The sequence below is a fragment of the Mobula hypostoma genome, chromosome 3 (genome assembly GCF_963921235.1).
Source record: "Mobula hypostoma chromosome 3, sMobHyp1.1, whole genome shotgun sequence".
Classification (NCBI taxonomy): domain Eukaryota; kingdom Metazoa; phylum Chordata; class Chondrichthyes; order Myliobatiformes; family Myliobatidae; genus Mobula; species Mobula hypostoma.
This window is the reverse complement of record NC_086099.1, coordinates 96517322-96541970: the sequence shown is the minus strand read 5'-3', so window position 1 is coordinate 96541970 and position 24649 is coordinate 96517322. Positions and strand designations below refer to the sequence as shown.

Sequence of the window (24649 nt, the reverse complement as noted above, 5' to 3'; positions counted from 1 at the left end):
GGGGTACAGTCAGAGGGACAGAGGGAGAAAAAGGAGAGAGAGAGAAAGAATGTGTGTATATAAATAAATAACGGATGGGGTACGAGGGGGAAGTGGGGCATTAGCGGAAGTTAGAGAAGTCAATGCTCATGCCATCAGGTTGGAGGCTACCCAGACGGAATATGAGGTGTTGTTCCTACAACCTGAGTGTGGCTTCATCTTTACAGTAGACGAGGCCGTGAATAGGCATGTCAGAATGGGAATGGGATGTGGAATTAAAATGTGTGGCCACTGAAAGATCCTGCTTTCTCTGGCGGACAGAGCGTAGGTGTTCAGCAAAATGATCTCCCAGTCTGCGTCAGGTCTCGCCAATATATAAAAGGCCACATCGGGAGCACCAGACGCAGTATATCACCCCAGCCGACTCACAGGTGAAGTGTTGCCTCACCTGGAAGGACTGTCTGGGGCCCTGAATGGTGGTAAGGGAGGAAGTATAAGGGCATGTGTAGCAATTGTTCCGCTTACACGGATAAGTACCAGGAGGGAAATCAGTGGGGAGGGATGGGGGGGACAAATGGACAAAGGAGTCACGTAGGGAGCGATCCCTGCGGAATGCGGGGGGGGGGGAAGGGAAGGATGTGCTTAGTGGTGAGATCCCACTGGAGGTGGCAGAAGTTATGGAGAATAATATGTTGGACCCGGAGGCTGGTGGCGTTGTAGGTGAGGACCAGGGGAACCCTATTCCTAGTGGGGTGGCGGGAGGATGGAGTGAGAGCAGATGTACGTGAAATGGGGGAGATGCGTTTGAGAGCAGAGTTGATGCTGGAGGAAGGGAAGCCCCTTTCTTTAAAAAAGGAGGACATCTCCCTCGTCCTGGAATGAAAAGCCTCATCCTGAGAGCAGATGCGGTGGAGACGGAGGAATTGTGAGAAGGGGATGGCATTTTTGCAAGAGACAGGGTGAGAAGAGGAATAGTCCAAATAGCCATGAGAGTTAGTAGGCTTATAGTAGACATCAGTGGATAAGCTGTCTCCAGAGATAGAGACAGAAAGATCTAGAAAGGGGAGGGAGGTGTCGGAAATGGACCATGTAAACTTGAGGGCAGGGTGAAAGTTGGAGGCAAAGTTAATAAAGTCAACGAGCTCAGCATGCGTGCAGGAAGCAGCGCCGATGCAGTCGTCGATGTAGCGAAGGAAAAGTGGGGGACAGATATCAGAATAGGCACGGAACATAGATTGTTCCACAAAGCCAACAAAAAGGCAGGCATAGCTCGGACCCATGCGGGTGCCCATAGCTACACCTTTAGTTTGGAGGAGGTGGGAGGACCCAAAGGAGAAATTATTAAGAGTAAGGACTAATTCCGCTAGACGGAGCAGAGTGGTGGTAGAGGGGAACTGATTAGGTCTGGAATCCAAAAAGTGGAGAGCTTTGAGACCTTCCTGATGGGGGATGGAAGTATATAGGGACTGGACATCCATGGTGAAAATAAAGCGGTGGGGGCCAGGGAACTTAAAATCATCGAAAAGTTTAAAAGCATGAGAAGTGTCACAAACATAGGTAGGAAGGGATTGAACGAGGGGGGATAAAACCGTGTTGAGCTATGCAGAAACGAGTTCAGTGGGGCAGGAGCAGGCTGAGACAATAGGTCTGCCAGGACAGGCAGGTTTGTGGATCTTGGGTAGGAGGTAGACATGGGAAGTGCAAGGTGTAGGAACTATAAGGTTGGTAGTAGTGGATGGGAGATCCCCTGAGCGGATAAAGTCGGTGATGGTGTGGGAGACAATGGCCTGGTGCTCCTTAGTGGGGTCACGATCGAGGGGTAAATAAGAGGAGGTATCCGTGAGTTGTCGCTGTGCCTCGGCAAGGTAGAGGTCAGTACGCCAGACTACAACAGCACCCCCCTTATCAGCGGGTTTAATAATAAGGTTAGGATTAGTGCGGAGGGAGTGGAGAGCACAGCGTTCGGAAGGAGTGAGGTTGGAATTGGAACAAGGTGTGGTGAAGTCGAGACGGTTGATGTCCCATCGGCAGTTAGCAATAAAGAGATCCAGGGCAGGCAGAAGACCAGAGCGGGGTGTCCATGAAGAGCAGGAGGGTTGAAGATGGGAGAAGGGGTCATCGGTGGGGGTGGAAGAGTCCTTGCCGAAGAAGTAGGCTCGGAGACGGAGACGGCGGAAGAAGAGTTCCGCATCATGGCGAACGCAGAACTCGCTGAGGTGTGGGCGAAGGGGGACAAAGGTGAGGCCCTTACTGAGGACAGAGCATTCTGCCTCAGACAGTTGAAGGTCAGAGGGGATGGTAAAGACCTGGCACGGATGAGAGCTGGGATCAGAGGGGGGAGGAGGGAGGCTGGGGGTGTCAGATTCCTCGTGTTGACAGATCTGAAAGATATGCTTTTGGTACAGTCTTGTCTTCCACCCCTTATCAAACAAAATTTGAGATTGATAGAAGAAACTACTGAATATTAAACTAATGTAATATTTGATACTATACTGAATTATAAATGCTGAAATAAAACATGCAGTATTACAGGTTCCCATTTTGATGGTAGTATTTCTATGCTACTTACAAGTTAGATTTGAGGTGCACTTGAATTGGCAATTATATCTGTTATGTATTACTCCATTCATAATTACTCCTGAATGGATTAATATATTGCAGAATAATACAAACTAGCAGGCACTAGTTTAAGATCTAGTCCTTGCATAGTCAATTCTGCAGTTTGTTTCGCTCCTAGACATCAAATTCAGAAGAGGTATTAATCTCTTTGACTTGTTGACATACATTTGTTACACAATTCAGCCCTCACCAACATTTCCATTCATCACTTTCCCACAGACAACCTGCCCTACGGGCAGGCATTTTCCCCCATTGGTCGGGATACCAATATGTCAGAATGGGTTTGGAAATTTCGGACCAAAGGTAATTATTGATAGATAGGAAACTACTAATGGGAGCCAAATAAAGGGATATACTGTATATGGATGGAAGTCTGAAAAAAACCTTTCAAACAGATTGGTCATTAAAATGGAATTAATTTTCTCTCTTTGATTAAAAAACATTTTATCTAATTTTCCATCTTGTGGAAAAGATTTAATGAACATTCAAATAATCCCTATAGTAGTGAGATCATGATTTTTCTTCTAAATTAGCTTCTCTGATTGAATTCATCCACTTATCACATGCTCTTCTCTCTGCATTGCTTTTAATAACACACTATAACTGCCTCACTGTGCCCCTTTCAAATTTAAATAATGCCAGGCTGTGTTTTGAAAAATAGTTGTGATATTTCTGTCACACTAAAATCAATCCGTTTGAAAGTAATTTTTTTCAGATTCCAAATATGCAAAAAAAAAACTTCCAGAACAAAGGAAAGCCTATATCATTACAGCAAAGTGTTAATGTTCCAAGGACTAGATTTTGTGGGGTTGTGGTATTGCTCTTCAGTTTACAAAGGGCAGAAGATGGTAAGGATGGTTGTCAAAGGATTCAGCAGGAGACATGGGCAGTTGGAGAAGGCGGCAGAGAAATAGCAGATAGAGTTTAATCTGGAAAAGTGTGAAGCATTGCACTTCTATAGGGAAATATATGGCAAAATGGCAGACCCTTAGAAACATTTGTATTCAGCAGGGGTGCAAATCTATAACTTCCTGGAAGTAGCAGTACAGGTAGATAAGGTGGAAAACAAGGAGTACGGCATACTTGGGATGTTGAGTGGAAAAGTCAAGAAGTTTTGCAGCTATATAAAAATTTGGCTAGGCTACATTTGGAGTTCTGCTCACTGCATTACAGGATAAATATGGAGGTTCTGGAGAGGATGCAGAAAATATTCCAATGATGTTGCATGATTAGAGAGCTTTAGCCAGAAGGATAGCTTTGAAAAAATTGAATCCAAAGGACAAAGTAATAGAAGTATATAAAATTATGAGAGGCATGGATTGGATAGATGGTCATAGTCTTTTCCCGAGGGTGGAAATGTCAAATATCAGAGGGTACGTTGAAGGCACGAAAGTGGCAGTTTAAAAGAGATCTATGAGATTTTTTTAAAAATTTACTCAGAGAATAGAATGTGCTACCAGGAGCTGTGGAAGCACATACAACAGCAACATTTAAGAGGAATTTCGATAGGCACCTGAATAGGTAGGAGATGGAGAGATATAAACCATGAACTGGCAGAGGGGATTAGTTCAGATTGCTATTGTGGTTGGCATAGATATCATGGGTGACGGATCTATTGCTGTGCTTTCCTGTACAATGTTCTATGTTATGGTCTTTCTCCCACTAGTTCAATAATAATGTATATCCATGTAAACATTTAATCCAAATAGTCTTCACTGGGTCGCTAGTTATGATGAGAGTTAACTCATATTAAACATCAAAATTATTAGTTGCCAGCAAGCTGTGATAGAAACATAGAAAACCTACAGCAAAATACAGGCCCCTCAGCCCACAAAGCTGTGCCAAACATGTCCTTACTTTAGAAATTACCTAGGGTTACCCATAGCCCTCTGTTTTTCTGAGCTCCATGTACCTGTCCAGGAGTCTCTTAAAGACCCTATTGTATCCGCCTCCACCACCATTGCTGGCAGCCTATTCCACGCACTCACCACACTGCGTAAAAACTTACCTCTAACATCTCCTCTGTACTTACTTCCAAGCACCTTAAAACTGTACCCTCTCATGTTAGCTATTTCAGCCCTGGTAAAAAGCCTCTGACTATCCACACGATCAATGCCTCTCATCATCTTTACACCTCTATCGGGTCACCTCTCATTCTCTGTTGCTCCAAGGAGAAAAGGCCGAGGTCACTCAACCTATTCTCATAAGGCATGCTCCCCAATCCAGGCAACATCCTTGTAAATCTCCTCTGCACCCTTTCTATGGTTTCCACATTCTTCCTATGGTGAGGCGACCAGAACTGAGCACAGTACTCCAACCGGGGTCTTACCAGGGTCCTATACAGCTGCAAAATTACCTCTCAGATCCTAAATTCAATCCCACGTTTGATGAAGGCCAATACACTATATGCCTTCTTAACCACAGAGTCAACCTGTGCAGCAGCTTTGAGTGCCCTATGGACTTGGACCCCCAAACCCCTCTGATCCTCCACACTGCCAAGAGTCTTACCCATCAGTCAGGGTATCAAGGGATATGGGGAAAAAGCCAGAAATTGGAACTAGATGGGTGAATAGTTTAGCTCATGGGGGAGCTGAGGAGCAGACTCGATGGGCCGATGGGCCTACTTCTGCTCCTTTGTCTTGTGATCATGTGATTAATACTATATTCTGTCATCATATTTGACCTACCAAAATGAACCACCTCACACTTATCTGGGTTGAACTCCATCTGCCACTTCTCAGCCCAGTTTTGCATCCTATCAACATCCCCTGTAACTTCTGACAGCCCTCCACACTATCCACAACACGCCCAACCTTTGTGTCATCAGCAAATTTACTAACTCATCCCTCCACTTCTTCATCCAGGTCATGTGACAAAAAACCAAGTTATCAGAAGATTGATGCTAATAAGAGAGAGATAAGGGAGACAATGGAGAAACATTCAAAATGCTAATAAGAGAGAAGAGAGAGATTAACGAGAAAGAAACATATTTTAGATATTGACAGACCGATTGCTTTGAACCTGAACTGTTTGAAGTTTGATGGACAGGCGATACCTCAGCAAGGGGATAAAAAGAACAGGTTCGCTAAGGCACGACACACCACGAGATCACGAGATAACGAGACCCTGGAAGAGCGGTGTGTCCCCACAAGTTGGCGGGAGTTGGAGGTCTGGTTCGAGGGAACCAACCGTAGACTGACAGGGTGAAAAGGGACGATCGGCGGGAACCTGGTGTGTGTGTCCGCCCTTGCCTGGGTGCCGGGTTCACTGCAGAAGAACGGTCGTATCCGGAACGGAGGGGTCACAGTCGGTGACCACAGAAGACATAAAAGGGTTCGCCCGAAAGCTAACTGCGAAGAACATCAAAGGTCTGTTTGAATCAAAATTTGCATTCTCTCTCTCTCCAACGGCACAACAGCGATTACTGCAAACTGTACTAAGCTGAACTGAACTCTGCGTCACTTGAGACTGATCATTTTACCCCTAGACTGCGATAGAGCTTGGTTGATTCCTATTACCCTAGTTCTGTGTACATGTGTGTTTTATCATTGCTGACCTGTTGCATTTATATCCTTACGATTAGAGTACTGTGTTACTTATTTCTTTAATAAAACTTTATTAGTTTCTGTTAAACCAGACTCCAACATGTGGTCCATTTCTGCTGGTTTGGCAAACCAGTTATGAAGTACGTAACAGTAATTTATAAAAATCACGAACAGTAGGGGTCCCAGAACAAATCCCTGAGGCCCACAACTGGTGACCGACCTCCATGCAGAATTTGACCCATCTGCAACCACTCTTTGCCTTCTGTGGGCAAGCCAGTTCTGGATCCACAAAGCAATGTCCCCTTGGATCCCATGCCTCCTTACATTCTCAATAAGCCTTGCATGGGGTACCTTATCAAATGCCTTGCTGAAATCCATATACACTACATCTACTGCTCTACCTTCATCGATGTGTTTAGTCACATCCTCAAAAAATTCAATCAGGCTCGTAAGGCACGTTTGGCCTTTGACAAAACCATGCTGACTACTCCTAATCATATTATACCTCTCTGAATGTTCATAAATCCTACCTCTCAGGATCTTCTCCATCAACTTACCAACCACTGAAGTAAGACTCACTGGTCTATAATTTCCTGGGCTATCTCTACTCCCTTTCTTGAATAAAGAAACAATATCCGCAACCCTCCAATCCTCCAGAACCTCTCCCGTCCCCATTGATGATGCAAAGATCATCGCCAGAACTCCACCTGTCACTTCTTAGCCCAGTTTTGCATCCTATCAATGTCCCGCTGTAACCTCTGACAGCCTTCCATACTATCCTGAAACTATTATGACACTTCATCAGACTTTATGCTGATTAATTATTTTCGTAATATTAAAAAAACTGGTTTTACAAAATAGAAAATTTCAGAACAGAAGCAGCATTAAGCAGTTTAGAAATTTAGTTTATTTTATGGTACAAGGTCCAATGTTACATTAAAGGGAAAAAAAATCTATTGGCAACCTAGAAAATTAGCAACAAAAGTAGATACTGTAATTTTAAAAGTTAGTTCTCTCCACCACCAGAAAAATAGTCCTTTATTAACTGACAATGCTGAACTCCATAGAAAATGATGCAACGATAAAGCAAGAAAGAACCTGATTTAAGCAGTTACAGGCTCAAATAAGCAACTTCCAGAGTAGTCACGGTTGTCACACTGATCAAAGAAAAAAAATCCTATGCCAAATTTTTAAAACAATTGTAATTTCTACAACAATTTACAACAAAAACAAACCATTCTGAACAGAGTCAAGACTTAGTTCCAAGCTAGAGTTTTACTTTGAGATTAGCCTTAAATTTAGTTTTACAGTTCATAACCTAGGTGTTGGAATAAAGTTTAAATGTTTCAAATTTAAGTCAAAACTGTGTTATAACTACACCTAAACTCCACTTTGTTATTGTATACTTGAGCAATATTTATTAATGAAAGGGAAAGTACATTACATCAATCTGTTGGCGATGTTTTGCGGCTGTAAGTAACAGGATAGAGAAGGGGAAGCCAGTAGAAGTGGTGTATTTGATAAAATGCCACACAAGAGACTACCAAACAAAACTAAAGAACATAGGCTTGTGGGTGTAGAGCACAGACTCAGCACTGACTAATGAATGGAAAACAGGGTCGGAACAAATGGGTCAGTTTTAGATTTTTGGTTTAGCTCTAACTATGAAATGCTGGATCTTCAGATTTACACAAACTATAGCAATAATATGGATGAGGGGGCCGAGTATAATCAATGGCAAAACTCCAATATTCTGGCACCTTCCTACTGCCAGACCTACAGGCTAATATTCTGGACTAATGGATGTCACCTATTAATACCCAATACAATTTGGTTCGTTTGCTTTACATGTTACACTGTAGGATATTACATTTTCTAGTGAACCTGGTGAATGTAAAGGATGTAGGAATATGTGTTCCTCCTTGATCCGTTTTGAGTGAATTTATAACATTTATTAATTTTTCTGGATGACTGAGCCCAATGTTTATGACCTATTCCTGAAAGCCCTTGCAAAGGTGGTGGTGACCTTGAACCATTGTAATATTTCTAGTGAAAGTGAATACTCAGCTACATGGAAGGAATGTCAATTTCCAGATCAGGATGGTGCATAATTTGGTGAGGAAGCTGATAGTGATGGTATTTCTTCCATAGGGGTCTCTCTAACATTCTTCGGAGAGATTTATCAGGAGCGCAGTATACAAAGGGCCCTCAGTATTATTGAGAATCCCACCCATCCATTCAGCATCCTCTTTGATTTTCTACCATCAGGCAGGAGACTACGATGCATAAAGCAAGTGTGTTTGTGTACTACTGTGCTTTACACTCTGGTTTCTATATATATTATTATGGTTTTAGGTACAAGCATATTGTTAAGTAACAATAAACTTGACTTAACTATACACCTGCTCCTGTTATCCTTCTTGGTGATAGAGGTGACAGATTTGGAAGATGCACTCAGAACAATTGACTGTAAGGCACTTTAAGGTGGCGCACCCGAGATACAAGGAATGAACATTTAGGGTGGTAGTTTGGTGCAAGCAAAGTGCTCTGTTTTGCTGTTTTGTTCTGAATGGTGTCGAGTTTCTTGACAGCAACCCAGGCTTCACAAACGACGAGTATTCAATCATACCACTAGCCACATCTTCTCTTCCCTAACACTTTCTGCAAGGACCACTCCCTCTATGACTCCCAACACACGCATTTCTTCCTTACCCTTGGCACTTTTCCCTATCTTGTAGTAGCTGTAACACTTGCCCTTACACGTCCTCCTTAAGGGACTTAACCAGCCCTTCCAGGTGTAACAAAAGTTCACATATAGCCCTCCAACCTGGTCTATTGCATTCGGTGCTCCCAGTCTGGCCTCCTCTACATCAGATTCAGTGACCATTTCACAGAACACCTGTGTTCAGTCAGCAATAGCCATCCCAAACCCCCAGATGCAGACCATTTTGACCTCACTTCCCATTCCCACAATGATCTGGCTATCTTTGGCCTTCTCTACTGCCAGGGGATGAACACCACCCTATATTCCACATCGATAGTCTCAACGGTGTAAATATTCATGTCAACCCAATTGTATATGTAACTCTCGCTTCGGCTAGCGGCTTAATAAAGGGGGTGATAGTCCCCAGCCCAGCCAAACTTAAGAAATCTCAAACACAAAATAATCTGCAGATGGTGTTGTCAAAGGAAAGCAAATGCCATGTCTTCACCATCCCCTCTGACCTTCCCCTCTCTGAGGCAGAACGTTCTGTCCTTAGCAAGGGCCTCACTTTTGTCCCCCTCCGTCCACACCTCAGTGAGTTCCGTGTCCGCCATGACGCTGAACTCTTCTTCCGTCGCCTACGTCTCCGAGCCTACTTCTTTGGCAAGGATTCCCCTCCTCCTACTGATGACCCCTCCTCCCATCTTCAACCCTCCTCCTCCTCCTGGACACCCCGCCCGGGCCTTCCACCTGCACTCGATCTTTTTATCTCTAACTGTCGCCGAGACATCAACCGTCTCATCTTCACCACTCCTCTCTCCTGTTCCAACCTCACTCCCTCTGAACGCACTGCCCTCCACTCTCTCCGCACTAATCCCTACCTCACCATCAAACCCGCTGACAAAGGTGGTGCTATAGTAGTCTGGTGGACGGATCTCTACCTCACAGAGGCCAAACGACAGCTCTCTGACACCTCCTCTTACTTACCCCTGGAACAGGACCCCACCAAAAAACATCAAACCATTGTCTCCCGTACCATCACTGCCCTTATCAACTCCGGAGACCTTCCATCCTCAGCCACTAAACTCATTATTCCCACACCCCGTACCGCTCGGTTTTACCTCCTCCCCAAGATCCACAAGCCTGACTGTCCCGGCAGACCCATAGTTTCTGCCTGCTCCTGTCCCACCGAACTTGTATCTGCCTACCTGGACTCCATTTTGTCACCCATAGTTCAGTCTCTCCCCACCTACATCCAGGATACATCCCATGCCCCCCACCTCTTCAATAACTTCCAGTTCCCCGGTCCCAGCCGCTTCATTTTTACTGTGGATGTCCAATCCTTATATACCTCCATTCCCCATCAAGAAGGCCTCAAAGCTCTCCGCTACTTTCTGGATAATAGACCTCACCAGTTCCCCACCACCACTACCCTCCTCCGGTTGGGGGAACTGGTTCTCACACTTAATAACTTCTCTTTTGGCTCTTCCCACTTTCTTCAGACTAAAGGTGTAGCTATGGGAACTCGCATGGGACCCAGCTACGCCTGCCTCTTCGTTGGTTATGTGGAACAGTCTGTGCTCCAAACGTATTCTGGTACTGCTCCCCAACTTTTCCTTCAATACATTGACGACTACATTGGTGCTGCTTCCTGCACCCATGCTGAGCTCGTCAATTTCATTGACTTTACTTCAAACTTCCACCCAGCCCTCAAATTCACTTGGTCTATCTCTGACACTTCTCTCCCCTTTCTCAATGTCTCGGTCTCCATCTCTGGAGACAGACTGTCCACTGACATCTTCTACAAGCCCACTGACTCTCATAACTACCTCGACTATACCTCTTCCCATCCCGCCACATGCAAAAATGCCATTCCCTATTCCCAGTTCCTCCGTCTCCGCCACATCTGCTCCCAGGATGAGGCTTTCCATTGCAGGACATCTCAAATGTCCTCTTTCGTTAAGGTTCGCGGCTTCCCTTGTACGGTGATCAATGATGCCCTCACCCGCATCGCCTCCATTTCCCGCACTTCGGCCCTCACCCCATCTTTCCGCCACCACAACAGGGACAGAGTTCCCCTTGTCCTTACCTACCAGCCCACCAGCCTCCGGATCCAGCACATTATCCTCCGCAACTTCCGCCACCTTCAACAGGACCCCATCACTAAGCACATCTTTCCCTCTCCACCCCTCTCCGCAGGGATCAATCCCTCTGCGACTCACTTATCCGCACATCCATCCCCATGGATCTTCCACCCAGCACTTATCCCTGTAAGCGCAAGTGCTACACCTGTCCCTGCACCTCCTCTCTTGCCACCATTCAGGGCCCCAAACAGTCCTTCCAGGTGAGACAACACTTCACTTGCGAATCTGTTGGGGTCATCTATTGCATCCGGTGCTCCCGGTGTGGCCTCCTCTACATCGGTGAAACCCGACGCAGATTGGGGGACCGCTTCGTCCAGCACCTCCGCTCCATCCGCCACAACAGACAGGATCTCCCGGTAGTCTCCCACTTCAACTCTGCTTCCCATTCCCATTCAGATATGTCCATATATGGCCTCCTCTACTGCCATGATGAGGCTAAACTCAGGTTGGAGCAGCAACACCTCATATACCGTCTAGGTAGTCTCCAGCCCTTTGGTATGGACATAGAATTCTCCAGCTTCCAGTAATTCCCTCCCCCTCCCTTCCTCTATCCCTATTTCACTCTGCCCCCTTCCCCAGCTGCCTATCACCTCCCTCATGGTTCCACCTCCTTCTACGACTTCACATTGTTCTCCTGCCAATCACCTCCCTGCTTCCCCTCCCCCACCTCTTTGTCTTTCAAATTACTGTTTTTTTCAACTACCAGCATTCTTCAAACCCTCCCCAAAGTCCTTCCTTCAGTCCTGACGAAGGGTTTCGGCCCTAAACGTCGACTAATCTTTTCAACTGATGCTGACTGACCTGCTGAGTTCCTCCAGCGCATTGTGAGTGTTCCTTAAGAAATCTCATTTGGGTGGATGCTGCATGATGTGTCCCCTATTACAAATCAGTGCCCCAAAAATACCAACAGTACACAATACGCAATTAAACGATTAGGTTTTATAATTCTTACTTTGACTATATGGTTAATAAAGAAACAGAAAAAAAAAAGAAAAAAGACCCAATCTTATGAAACAGTCTATTGCGCAATGTTAGAGCTCACTGATTAGCCGATTGTCCAACATCCACCTCCTCCCACCATCGCTGCCCTTCGGACCCTTGCTCCAAATCCACCCCATCTGGTGGTCTACCAACTCCCTCCATTCGCATCTTCTCTCCTCATCTCTCCCCGGCAAAAGACAGTGAAAATCTCTCTTCTGGACTCACAGGAACAACAGCATTCCAAACCCCATTATCTCTAGTCACATACCCAAACATTGCTGCTACAGAGAAACCACTACATTATCAGTGAAACCTTACAGCATGTTACATATAAATATTGAGTTTTCCAATCTTAGGTAAACACCCCACCCTTCTTCTGTACTTCCCCAGTTCAGCTCCTCTGGTCCTCCTATTATTGACTTCTTCCCACCATCCCTCAGCCTCCTTTAGACATTTTTGTCTGCTTCCTGGTCCATCCACCTAATTTTACAGGCAGATTTTGCCCCTGCCCCCCCCCCACTTCATCCGATTGTTCATCTCTCCCTTCTCCTCGCATGGTCCCATTCTCACCTCCTTTACTAATCCATATCCAACTCTGGTAGCACTTTGTGTTCCTGCTTATCTCCCTCAGCAACCGGCTCCCAGTTTCACACTCCCCTCTCCCCACCTTGCACCATCTGTGTTTCTTTTAAAACCCATTTTCCTCTCTCTCCTCATCTGCCTCCATTGGTCATTCACCTGAACAAATCTTCCAACTCCACCACTTTTCACCTCCTTCACCTGGCAACACCTGCCTGTCACCTCACACCCTCCTCAGTCCAACAATCACTTTGGTATCCTTCATTCCCCCTCTCCACTCTGTGCTGATCATCTCCACTCTCAGTCCTGATGCAGGGTTTCAACCTGAAACGTCAAGGTTTCAACCAGATGCTGTTCAATCCACTGAATTTATTTAGAGATACAGCAGGGTGACAGGCCCTTTCAACCGAACGAGCCTGGGCCGCACACTTTATAGCCGGGTGACTCCCTACTTCCCTGTATGTCTTTGAACTGTGGGAGGAAACTGGAGCACCCGGAGGAGGCACAAAGAGCACGTGAAAACTCCTTACAGACAGCAGCAGATGGTTTGTCCGGACTCTAGTGGCTACAGTCTCTCGTGTCTCTGTTCGATCACATTCCTAACATGGTGAACCTGCTTTGGGGTACAAGGTGGTGAGACACTCACTGCACGAAACCATCCTCTAACCTGCTTGTGTAACTAGGGTATTGATGTGGCTAGTCTGGTTAAATTCTGCTGAATGGGAAATTAGGGATGTCAACGGCATTGAATCCCAAGAACAGAAGATCAGAAAGGATACATGGGGAAATAGCAAAGGGACCTGAAGTTGTCATGGCTAATTTTAATCTAGGGTGGTGGGGTGGAGACATGTCTCTACAAAGGAGGTGTAAGGCACTCCTTCCCTCTGCCAGCCTGCAGCTCAGCTTTGTGCAAGATGTAGCACCCACTTAGCCTCCTGATCAGGGTCACGTGAAGTCCCAGGAGCAGGTCATGTGAGCAGCTGGTGCATATCAAAAGTCCTGGTCATGTGACCACTGGTGCTGGGCAGACAATACCACATGGCACATACTGAACGAACAATTTTTTAATCTGCACGTCAACTGGAACAAATTGGAGCAGATCTAAGTCACTTCTCAAGTAGGAGTTGATACGGTTCATCAACAACCCCTCAAAACGGTTCATCACAGCGGATGGGAGTGCTTCTGGATGACAGTCATTGAGGTGAGTCACCACGCTCTGCTTGGGCACAGGTACAAGTGAAGCCTGTTTGAAGCAGGTGGGTATTCCAGTCTGCCAGAGTGAGAGGTTAAAGATCTGTTAATGCTCCAGCCAGTTGATCAACTCTGGCCTTTAGTACTCGGTCAGGTAACCCGCCTGAGCCTACTCAACTTGCTGCCACCACCCAGGTTTCATCACTTACGAAGCACCAGTAGCGTTATCCTGTTCATTTTTTAACTTGTGTTGTAAATACACCTTATGTTAAATGTCAATCTTCGGGAATACATTTTAATATTGGTGGATTTCTTTGTGACAAGATTCCATTATCTGTTGTGTGTGAGTTAAATGTGCTGTGTTGTGTGTCTTTGTCCAGAAGAATGTCGTTTTGTTTGGTGGTATGCATGTTCAATGGTTCCTTTTAATATCAGGGAATGCACACAATCCACAACCTGAAATTCTTGTTCTTCACAGACATCCACGAAACAGAAGAGTACCCCAAAGAATGAATGACAGCAAAACATGAGAACCCCAAAGCCCCCTACTCCCCCCACACAAGCAAAACATGAGAACCCCAAAGCCCCCTACTCCCCCCCACACAAGCAGCAGCAAAGCAGTGACCCTCACCGTCCCCCTCCCCCTCCCCCACTATTCCAGCAAAGAGCCATCACCCACCAAGCGAGCAATAGCAAAGGTCCCAAAGAAAGACCATGATCTGCAGTCAAACGAGAGCGAATCGTTCACCCGACAACTCAACATACCGCAGGGACGCAGAGTGACACCCTTCCCACAGCAAGTATACAATTGAATGACGACAACTTGAATTCGATCTTCCATCCAAATTCCACCGCTCATCAGGACGCTAAGGGCAATTTACATTAGCCAATTAACTTACCCATAAATGCAAGAAGTACAAAACTAAGTGGAAATGGGCTTCAGATGGTCATGCCAAAACAGCTGGAAGTTCTAAGATATTCCTAAGACTCCACACAAAGATGATCCGGTGCACCCCTCCCCTGCTGTAAAGTATAATTTTTTTACATCTGTTTCTTGGCAGCACCCTCGCTCCTAATAGAATGTTGGAAGTGCTGGTGAATTATTTTTAGCCATGAACGTTGACAGTCTTACCTGCTCAGAGGATCCAAATAAGTTCAAACTACGTATACATTGTTCTTTTTCAACTGCAGTGAGAGTTAGCTCCCCAGATGCCGATATGGTGCCTTCCTGTACTTTCTGCTTTGATTTCTAAATCCAACTACTGTGGTACTTCATAGTTTAAACTTAGCATTAATAAATAATTCATCAACGCCGGCAAGAACTGCAGCAAAAATGCAAATCAATTAAGAACTACAAATTGTAGTGTTCAGGAAATAAATAATTCTTCAGCAGTGCGTATAGTAAAAATTTCCAATGGTAACAAAATAAACGATACAATGTACAGGACGTACTCACTTTGTAAAATAGTTGTAGCTCAGATTTTCCCTCGATTGTCGTTGCAGGGGAATGAGTGGTGAAACTTTGGTCAAAGATTGCGTTTTTTTATATATTTCTTAACAAGTATTGCATAAACAACAGTTTCCGGGTGGCAGAGGCCCCGCCTTGTTAAAGGAACAACTACGGCCGGCTAAAACATCATTAATCATCCGGTTGCAGTTTGTAGGCATTGTACATTTGTGCAGCACCGCAGAAAGTAAGGTTCGATACCACAGCGGTACCTTTACACTTCTCCGGTCTGTTTCTGGAATCTACCCGAACATTTAAAATGAGGTGGTTTATGGAAAGGACTTTCTTCGTAACAGAAGGTTATTCTGGATTTAATCTGAAATTCAATTGGCGGCATTTAATCTGACTGCTTCCCCTCACATCTAAATATGCCTGATTATCAAAAATCTCAAACAACAGGAATTCTGCAGATGCTGGAAATTCAAGCAACACACATCAAAGTTGCTGGTGAACGCAGCAGGCCAAGCAGCTTTGATGTGTGTTGATCAAAAATCTCAGTTAATTTGAACAATTGAGCTTGTATCAACTGCCCTGCGTGAATCAGTTTCAAATTTCTACTACCCCTTAAATTTTAGAAACATAGAAACATAGAAAATAGGTGCAGGAGTAGGCCATTCAGCCCTTCCAGCCTGCACCGCCATTTATTATGATCATGGCTGATCATCCAACTCAGAACCCCGCCCCAGCCTTCCCTCCATACCCCCTGATCCCTGTAGCCACAAGGGCCATATCTAACTCCCTCTTAAACATAGCCAATGAACTGGCCTCAACAGTTTGCTGTGGCAGAGAATTCCACAGATTCACCACTCTCTGTGTGAAGAAGTTTTTCCTAATCTCGGTCCTAAAAGGCTTCCCCTCTATCCTCAAACTGTGACCCCTCGTTCTGGACTTCCCCAACATCGGGAACAATCTTCCTGCATCTAGCCTGTCCAATCCCTTTAGGATCTTATACGTTTCAATCAGATCCCCCCTCAATCTTCTAAATTCCAACGAGTACAAGCCCAATTCATCCAGTCTTTCTTCATATGAAAGTCCTGCCATCCCAGGAATCAATCTGGTGAACCTTCTTTGTACTCCCTCTATGGCAAAGATGTCTTTCCTCAGATTAGGGGACCAAAACTGCACACAATACTCCAGGTGTGGTCTCCCCAAGGCCTTGTACAACTGCAGTAGTACCTCCCTGCTCCTGTACTCGAATCCTCTCACTATAAATGCCAGCATACCATTCGCCTTTTTCACCACCTGCTGTACCTGCATGCCCACTTTCAATGACTGGTGTATAATGACACCCAGGTCTCGTTGCACCTCCCCTTTTCCTAATCGGCCACCATTCAGATAATAATCTGTTTTCCTATTTTTGCCACCAAAGTGGATAACTTCACATTTATCCACATTAAATTGCATCTGCCATGAGTTTGCCCACTCACCCAACCTATCCAAGTCACCCTGCATCCTCTTAGCATCCTCCTCACTGCTAACACTGCCACCCAGCTTCGTGTCATCCGCAAACTTGGAGATGCTGCATTTAATTCCCTCATCCAAGTCATTAATATATACTGTAAACAACTGGGGTCCCAGCACTGAGCCTTGTGGTACCCCACTAGTCACCGCCTGCCATTCTGAAAAGGTCCCGTTTATTCCCACTCTTTGCTTCCTGTCTGCTAACCAATTCTCCACCCACACCAATACCTTACCCCCAATACCGTGTGCTTTAAGTTTGCACACTAATCTCCTGTGTGGGACCTTGTCAAAAGCCTTTTGAAAATCCAAATATACCACATCCACTGGTTCTCCCCTATCCACTCTACTAGTTACATCCTCAAAAAATTCTATGAGATTCGTCAGACATGATTTTCCTTTCACAAATCCATGCTGACTTCGTCCGATCATTTCACCGCTTTCCAAATGTGCTGTTATCACATCCTTGATAACTGACTCCAGCAGTTTCCCCACCACCGACGTTAGGCTAACCGGTCTATAATTGCCCGGTTTCTCTCTCCCTCCTTTTTTAAAAATTGGGGTTACATTAGCCACCCTCCAATCCTCAGGAACTAGTCCAGAATCTAACGAGTTCGAAAGGTCCGTCTTTAATTTTCAAGTCAGGTCTCCTGGTCCCAATGCCCTAATTAATGGAAATAGATTTTCTCTAGTTTACCAACTGACTGTAATAACATGGCAAAGACTATCAAATCACTTCCATGGTCTTTTAAATTCCGGGAAATACAACAACTTTAAGACCTTAGAAATGAGCCCCTTGGAGAAAAAGTTCTACCAAATCCATACCTCACTCTCTTCAAGATCAATATATTTATTGTGTGATGCCCATATGTTCTCAAGGTAAGCCATGTGTGTTCTAACTATGACTTTATATAATACAATACAGCTAAAATATAATGCATACTCCCTTATATTCTACTTGGCTTAAATGTCAGAATTCCATTAGACATTTCAATTTAATGTATGCTGTTGTAATGCATGCTGTTTTGTGTTGTATATTCCCTAAGGTACATTGGACTGTCACTATTTTTAGCTTTGCACCATTTAGAGTACATATCTAATTATCCATACAACTTCAAAGCTCACATTTGCCATTAGGATATCCAGATTCCATACTTTTTCCCAAGACTTTTTTTTAACTATATTCTGAAATCACTTCTTACTACTTCTCAATTCCAACAACACCTCAGCACTCATATCAATTACAAGACTTCCATTCAACACAATTGTGTTGCCATATGCACCTTCCCTAATGCACCCTCTTTTCCATTAGATTTATGTAAAGCTTCCTTAGCCTGATTCCTAATGAGCTACCAAACATCCCTCCTTGGTAACATTTCTACCTAAAGGTAGGCCCTTAGAAAAATTGCCAACTACACCCTTTTCAACAGATTGATATTTCACTCTTCTAACCCACTGAACCATGCCCCATCTCTCCTCTGATGCAAAATCTTTAAATACTCTTCTAACCTACTGAACCATGCTCAGTCTCTCCTTCTGATGCAGCGTCCTGAAATATGTTGATGCCTCAGTACTCTGTGCCCATCATGTTTGACTGTCTCTGACCCATTACAGTAGTGAAATGGGTCAAACCAGAGTCAGAAACAAAACCCTGTAGAGGAACACTCTCCATTTGACCCATCCTTTGTAACCCTGTCCTACATTTTAAATACCATCTGCAGCAGGGGGCATCTTCCAGTTACATACCAATAACGTCTTTTCCTGCTTCCCACTAACTCCACTGTCTTTCTCCGATGACTCAGCCAAAACTTAATCCACAATTTGGCTTATTGGTTCCTACGAATCAGAATCCGCCCCCCCCGCCCCCACCACCACCCTTGCTATTGAATTTTGCTTAGGCTACAGCAGGGAATCTTTCTTTTTCTTTTTCTTCTTCTTACAGAAACATCTGCATGATGCTAAGCTAGGGCACGTCATCAGTCATGTTACCTAGGGTCGTCAGGTATTTCAGGTCTTTCAACATCATACACCCTCGCCCAGGCAACCCGACCGGGGTCGATCAAACCCCGGCCTGTGCCCTAGCAGCAACCTACGGATCTGCCCTCTTTATCCAGAGCCATCTTGACGCTTTCTCTGCTGCATCTGTGGTGGCAGAAATGGCTCTCTTTCTTCTCTGTCCCGTGATTCCAAATGCAGTGTATACTTTGCAGAGCGACTGGCCTGCAAAGCCACGGCACTTGACCTCCACAGGCCAACACCTTGCTCTCCAGCCTCTTCTTTGGCAGTTGTTCTTCAGATCTTCATACTTGGCTCTTTTCCGCTTGTAGGCCTCCTCCATGCATTCTTCTCATGGCACGGTAAGTTCAAGCATAAGAACATGCTTCGATCAGTCGGACCACAACACAATGTCGGGCCGCAATGTAGTCTCTGTGATGTGGGGAGGAAACTGCAGCTGTTTTCCCAGGTCTGCTTTTAGCTTCCAGTCCTGCGCAGTGAAGAGCAGCCCTGTTGCTTTCTGGTGTTCTGTTGGTCTTTCCCCCTCTTTGACAAAGCAGATGGTATTCTTGACCGGACTTGTTTTCCAGCAGATGTTAAGGGTGCTGCAGATTGTCTCAGCAATTGTCTGGAGGGCCTGGTCATGCCGCCACCGATAACGGCCATCAGCAAGAGCTCTGGGGCAGCAGCTCAAAATATGCTCTCGTGTACCAGTCTTCTCACAGAGGGGGCAAGCTGGTCGTTCTACAGCAGCGGTCCCCAACCACCGGGCCGCAAAGCATGTGCTGCAAGGCTGCAAGGAAACAATATGAGTCAGCTGCATCTTTCCTCATTCCCTGAAACGCACTGTTGAACTTGAACATAGGGTTGCCAACTGTCCCGTATTTGCCGGGACATCCTGTACATTGGGCTAAATTGGTTTGTCCCATATTTCCCCCGCTAAGGTAGAGCGTTCCTATGAAACCGTTTGTAAGCCAAAATGGCATGAAGTGAAAAAGCAATTACCATTAATTTATATGGGAAAAATTTTTGAGCGTTCACAGACCCAAAAAATAACCTACCAAATCACGCATAAAACTTAAAATAACACTAACATATAGTAAAAGCAGAAATGATATGATAAATACACAGCCTATATAAAGTGGAAATAATGTATGTACAGTCTAGTCAGGAAGATGAAGGCAAAACCGATTTATGGGGAAAAAAATCCGCACGTACGCACATGCGCACAGACTCGCCCGCGCAATGCTTCATGGTCGTGGTAGTCTTTCTCGGGGTAAACCCAAGTGTCCCATATTTGACTGCTACTTTTGTCCCTTATTTGGGAGTGAGGAAATTGGCAAGCCTAACTGTAAAAGACATGTTGAGGTGAGTTTAACCCTACTTGAACATCCACCCCCCCCCCCGCCCCCGTTGGCCAGTCCGCAAGAATATTGTCAATATTAAACCGGTTCACGGTGCAAAAAAGGTTGGGGACCCCTGTTCTACAGGCCCCAGCGGTGCAGGTTGGATGGGCTAGGAAGGACGTCATAAACAGCCTGGATAAGGAACTTGACGCGGTGTGGATCCACCTTCCAGAGATCGTTCCTCGTGATCTTTCGCTCGATTACCTGCTCCCATTTGGTCCAGGCTCCTTGCTGTTTCATTTCCACTGCTCTGCTGGTCCTCTCCTCCTCCACAGCTGTCCCTACTTCATTCTGGACCAGTTCTTGTCGCTCTTTCCCTTGTACTTTGTTAAAATGGGAGGCTTTAAGGCTTCCAAGTCCAGCTATCCCCTTGGCGACTGCCCCCATCAGCACTTTGTGGCGCAGTCACACCTCAGCTTCTCCCACTGCAGCTTCTGCTCTCCACTTTCTTCCAGCTCTCACTGCCACTCCTGCTCTGGCAACCTTTGGATCTGAAGATTCCCAGTACCGCAGCACCTCTCTTGCTCGCAAAACCTTGAACTCCTCCTGGATGGATTTCAGGGGGAGCCTCAGTTTGTAGTTATTCCCGTACAGAGCGATGCTGCTGAAGTTCCTTGGTGAACCCAGCCACCTTCGCAGGAACGAGCTGACTACCCTCTCTAATTCAGCAACAGTGGAAATTGGAAACTCTCAGAGAAGCAGTGGCCAGAGGATTCTTGGTAGAAAACAGTGCTGGTAAACCCATGCCTTAAACCGCCCTGGAAAGCCAGTCCTGTCAACCTCCTGCAACCAGTGTTCAAACTCCCCACAGGTGTTTCTTATTGCCGCCTTATCTCTGAGTGTTGCATCAAACATCTTCCCAGGACTTTTAACAGGGTTCTCTGTGATGGTAGGAATTGGAATGTCCTCCACAGAGAAACAAAATTTCTCCTGTACTCTCCCCTTCTTCAGCACTACAGATCTTGATTTTGCAGGCTTAAGGGACATCCTTGCCCACCTCATCAACCTTTCCAGCCCCTTAAGAATCCACCGAGCACCAGGCACTGACTCCGTAGTGACAGTCAGGTCATCCGTGAAGGCTCGTATTGGTGGTTGGCGGACCCCAGATCTTGATTTTGGGCCTCGACACTCTGGCTCTGCAGATTTTATCAGCATGTTCATTGCCGAAAAGGATGACTGAGATGGTGCAGGCTGTGATGATACCAATCTCCAGCCTGCACCAGTCTGATGTCATTGGCCCTGTTGAGACTCTCAGCTGGAACTCGTTGTAGTAGTCCATAAGGAGGCCTCTGATTTCTTCAGGAACATGGTGCCCCCTCAGAGCGTCTTCAACAAGCTTGTGGGGGATTGATCCATAGGCATTGGTCAAGTCCAACCACAAAACCACCCTTATTCTGTCTGGCCTCTCTCAGGAGCTGCGTGATGACTCCAGTGTGCTCCAAGCAGCCTGGTACCCTTGGATCGCCACCCTTCTGGACGGAGGTGTCGATATAATTGTTCCTCAGGAAGTACTCTGTTAGATACTTTGCCACCACGCTGAAGAAGATCTTCCCTTCAACACTCAGCAAGGGTATTTTCCTAAACTGGCTGATGTTCTCGGAGTTCTCTTCTTTTGGAATCCACATTCTGCTTGCATACTTCCATTGCTTGGGCACTTTGCCTCTCTTCCAGATGATCCTGAGGATTCTCCACAGCCATCGGAGAAGCCAGGGGCAGCGTTTGTAGATGTTGTAGGTGGTGCCACTCGGACCAGGGGTTGAGCTAGCTCTGGCTTTCTTGACTACTTGCTGAACCTCCTTGAAGAGAGGTTCTTGAAGGTCGAAAGCCTCTGTTGGTTCAGTGGGGGCGATGAGGGCCTCACAGTCTCCCAGTTCAACTTCTCTGTCTGGGTTACTGAAGGTGCTTCGAAGATGGTGGTTCATCTGTTCCTTTGTGCAGGACAGCTTTCCGCTTCTCTTCTGACCCAGCAGCTGCTTGGTGAACAGAAATGGGTTGCTGATAAATACAGATCTCTTCTGTGTTCTTTCTGTCCTGGGCCTCCGATATTGCTCCGCTCTTCCCAGAGTTATGAGCCTTTTCCTCAGCATCACACGCACTTCTTCCAGTGGTGCCCTTTCCTCATGGTTTGCCAATTTATGTTGTTGCTTGAGCGCCTTGAGCTCTTTCCGGATGTTGTGGATTTTGGTGGCTCTGTTGTTTTTAACAGATGGCTGTTTGGCCTGCTTCACTTCCTTGGTACCAAATCTTTCTGCTGCCACAGTTATGATCACTGTTGTCATTATCTGCAATCTCCTCTCCACACCACATTTGGCCACTGTTTCCAACACTAGATCTACGTCCTCATCAAATCTTTGGCACTCTGCTGCCTGGCAGGCTTTGGGCCATCTGATCCGTACAGTCTGAGATGTGATGTTGGGATGCACAGCTTGCACCACGCAGAGGCTCACTTTCTGATAATAGGTCCTGGAAAACAGTAGCCCAGTCTGTCAGTGGAAGGATCCACTAGTTTGGCTGACAGATCTGAAAAGAAAAATGATTATACTCTGAGCAAAACCTCAGAAAGATTAAATCTTAAAAAAGGGCCATTAGTCCATTGTGTCTGTGCTAGGCAAAAGAAAGCTGTCTGGCTTGCTCTGATCGATCAACATCAGGATCATTATGGTGGAGGTCTTGGCTCTTCAATGCACATTCAAGTACTTTGTAAAGGTGACGAGCACCTCTCCTTCCACTGGTCTTTCAGCAAGCGAGTTCCAGACCCCATCCACTGTCTGGTAAAATTTCATTCCATCATCTCACTACTAATGCTTCGACTAGATTTATAAAAGATACATAAACTCTTCAGGTATATAAAATGATGAGAGATATGGACTGCTGGGATGCTTTCAAATATCGGATGTAGATAGAGCTAGAGCATACTGACTTTGTGTAAGGTGCAATAGATTTAGCGATGACCTGAGGTGGACATTTTACACCCAGAGAACAGATACCTGGAATACACTGCTTAAGAACATACGAAGGTCATTGACAACATTGAAGAAGTGAAGAGGACAAGTGCTAGGGATGGAAGGAGACAGTTCAAGTGCTGGTTGACATGGAAGTGGAGGCCTGACTAGCCTGTTTCCGTGTTGTAATACCTACTTCCATGCTCAAGTCCCTAGGACCCTCACTTACACTGTCCAAGTCCCTCATATACTTCCTATCAACTCTCCTCTCACCCTCCTCTATTCTAGCCAATTCAATCTTTTCTCGTGACTAAATTGTTCATCAATCAGGGCTACTCTCTTTACAGTGCAGTCACATGTTTCCTGTGTTGTGCTGGTCAGAACTGTATCCCCAACACACCAAAGATTTTCCACAAGACTTAAGTCAGCAGTGTGATGACAAATGCTATTTGCCTGGATCAGTGTAGCTTCAACACCCCACAACACTTCAGCTCCCACCACTCCCAGAGCACGGTAGTTATAGCGTGCACTGTCTACAAAGTGCGCTGCACTTACCCACCAGGTTCTTTGACAACACTTCCCAAATCTACAACCTCTACCATCGAGGAGGACAAGGGTTTGTGGTACATGAGAACACTACCACATGGACGTTCCCTTTAAAGTTGCCTTGGAAATAAATCACCAGTCCTTTTCGTCACCGGGTCTGAATCCTAGAATTTCCTACCTGAGGGTACGGTCACCAGAGGGGTGACAGGGGGTCAAGGTAGTAGATCACTAGAGTAATAAATGTTGGTCATGTTAGCAATCTGCAAATCCTGAAAAATGAACTCATCAAGAATATCTTGAGCTGGTTGAGTGTGATTTTATTAAAAGGAAGGGCAGGCTTGAAGGGTTAAGTGAGCAACCCCTACTCGCAACTCGCATGTTTGCATGTTCAAAGTTTTATTTAATTACTTGTCATCCGATAGATTGTAACTTTTACCTCAAAATTACAAAAACATAAAAGCCAAAACTAATTCCAGCAAATAAAAACTTGAATTAAAATTCCAGTCCGGAGCTGTTGATCATTAAAAAAAACTAATTTAGAAAATGTTGTTTTAACATTATTAAAGTACAATAAAAGCGATTTAACAATAAAAATCTATAAATTACACACTCCATCACTTTATGATAGATTGAAGATTTAAGTTGGTTTATTGTTATTCTTCAGTTTAGGAGTGTAAAGGAGAACAAAATGATTGTTACTCCTTTACACTCGTGTGCTGTAGAATGACAATATAAAACTGCAACTGGGAAAAATACTGAGGTGGTGTTTATGGGTTCATTGTCCATTCAAGTCAAGTCAAGTCGCTTTTATTGTCATTTCAACCATAACTGCTGGTACAGTACACAGTAAAAACGAAACAACGTACCTCCAGGACATCTAATGGTAGATTTCATTCCTCTCTTTTAGCACTACTTATTTACTTTTAATTTTCTTTTCTTCTTATTGTAATTTATAGTTTTCATTATAGTGTATTGCAATGTACAGCTGCTGCAAAACAACAATAAATTTCACGACATATGCCAGTGATGTTAAACCTGATTCTGATAATTACT

The 24649-nt window shown here is 45.2% G+C and overlaps 1 protein-coding gene and 1 pseudogene across 3 annotated transcripts in view; both read right to left on the bottom strand.

The window, feature by feature from the left end:
• Positions 1 to 15335, bottom strand: part of LOC134343478 (flavin reductase (NADPH)-like) — a 35278-nt gene extending 19943 nt beyond the window's left edge. Inside the window, exons 1-2 of one of the 3 annotated variants that reach the window (XM_063042195.1) lie at positions 15199 to 15225; positions 14875 to 15064 (exon numbers count right to left, since the gene is read on the bottom strand). The gene's annotated coding sequence lies outside the window, so the exon portion shown is untranslated. Of the gene's footprint in view, positions 1 to 14874; positions 15065 to 15194 lie in introns of all 3 variants that reach the window. The other 2 variants (XM_063042194.1, XM_063042196.1) reach the window with 2 other exon arrangements.
• LOC134343718 (uncharacterized) lies at positions 13555 to 22387 on the bottom strand (annotated as a pseudogene).
• Between the last annotated feature and the right edge of the window lie 2262 nt (positions 22388 to 24649).